The sequence below is a fragment of the Myotis brandtii genome, unplaced genomic scaffold (assembly GCF_000412655.1).
Source record: "Myotis brandtii unplaced genomic scaffold, ASM41265v1 scaffold561, whole genome shotgun sequence".
Lineage (NCBI taxonomy): Eukaryota > Metazoa > Chordata > Mammalia > Chiroptera > Vespertilionidae > Myotis > Myotis brandtii.
The window spans coordinates 1,792,151-1,793,874 of record NW_005370085.1 but is presented as its reverse complement, the minus strand read 5'-3'; positions in this window follow the sequence as shown (position 1 = coordinate 1,793,874).

The following is a 1,724-nucleotide window of genomic DNA, read 5'->3' as shown; positions in this document are numbered from 1 at the left end:
CTCATCGATGTTTCTAACTCTCTATCTCTCTCTCTTCCTCTCTGTAAAAAATCAATAAAATATATTAAAAAAAAAAAAGAAATTCTTGGGAAGGGGGGGTGGCCGGGGTTGGTCAATGGGGAGAAAGGAGACATATGTAATACTTTAAATAATAAAGAATTTTAAAAAGAAATTCTCACATGACCCATAAGGCAAGAAGACGTTTACTGTAGAGTTATTTGGAGGGGGGGGGGGTTGTAGGAATTTGAGTGTCCATTCCTGGGAGAGCAGATGGATAAAATGCGGCCGATGCACCCCTCAGAGTCCCGTGCAGCAGCGAGAAGCAGTAGATTACATGTGCCCAGAGCAACTCGGATGTGTCTGAGGGATTGAAAAAAACAACCACACTAGGAAATAGAATGAGATATAACAAAATGCCAATTATGCCATTAATTAAAATATACAAAACAATCCACTTAGGAAATGAGCCAAAGGCATGAACAGACTTCACCAAAGAGAAGACACAGATGGCAAATAAGCCCCTGAAAAGCTGCTCAACCTCAGCCACCAGGGAGATCCCAGTTGAAACCACAGTGAGATAGCACTGTCTGCCTTTCAGGGCGGCCAACACCTACAACAGCGATAACACTAAATGCTGGCAGGGATGTAGAGAAACTGGGTCTTTTATACACTCTCGATGGGAATGTACCGCAGTACAGCCACTCTGGAAAAGAGTGTGGCGATTTCTTACAGAACTAAACCTGTAGCCCAGCCAGTGTGGCTCAGTGGTTGAGCATTGACCATGAACCAGGAGGTTACAGTTTGATTCCCGGTCAGGGCACATGTCGGGGCTGTGGGCTTGATCCCTAGTGCAAGAGGCAGCCAATCAATGATTCTCTCTCATCATTGATGTTTCTATCTCTCTCCCTGTCCCTTCCTCTCTGAAATCAACTAAAATATACCCTATATAATAAAAGCCTAGTATCCTAAGTGTCCGGTCGTCCAGTCGGCCGTTCAATCAATCAAAGCTTAATATGTTAATGATATGCTAAGGCCACTCAACCGCTTGCTATAATGTGCACTGACCACCAGGGGGCAGATGCTCTGACCAGTAGGTTAGCTTGCTGCTGGGGTCTGGCCAATTGGGACTGAATGGGATGGGCCGGACACATCCTGGAGCCCTCCTGCAGTCCCTCCCAGGCCCCAATTGTGCACCGGTGGGTCCCTCAGCCTGGCCTGTGCCCTCTTGCAATCTGGGACCCTTCAGTGAATGTTGGAGAGCCGGTTTCAGCCCGATCCCGCAGGCCAGGCCGAAGGACTCCACTGGTGCATGAATTCGTGCACCGGGCCTCTAGTCCTATATAATAAAAGCCTAATATGGTAAGTGTCTGGTCATCCATTCAACCAATCCAAGCGTAATATGCTAATGATATGCTAAGACTGCTCAACTGCTCACTATGATGTGCACTGGCCACCAGGGGGCAGATGCTTCAACCGGTAGGTTAGCTTGCTGCTGGGGTCCGCCAATTGGGACTGAGCGAAATGGGCTGGACATACCCTAGAGCCCTCCCATGGCCCTTCCCCGGCCCCAATCGTGCACCAGTGGCCTGGCCTGCACCCTCTTGTAATCCAGCCTGAGGGACTTCTCCCCACCCCCACCCCCCGAGTGCATGAATTTCATGCACTGAGCCATATATCTATATATATCTATATATATCTATATATATCTATATATATCTATATAT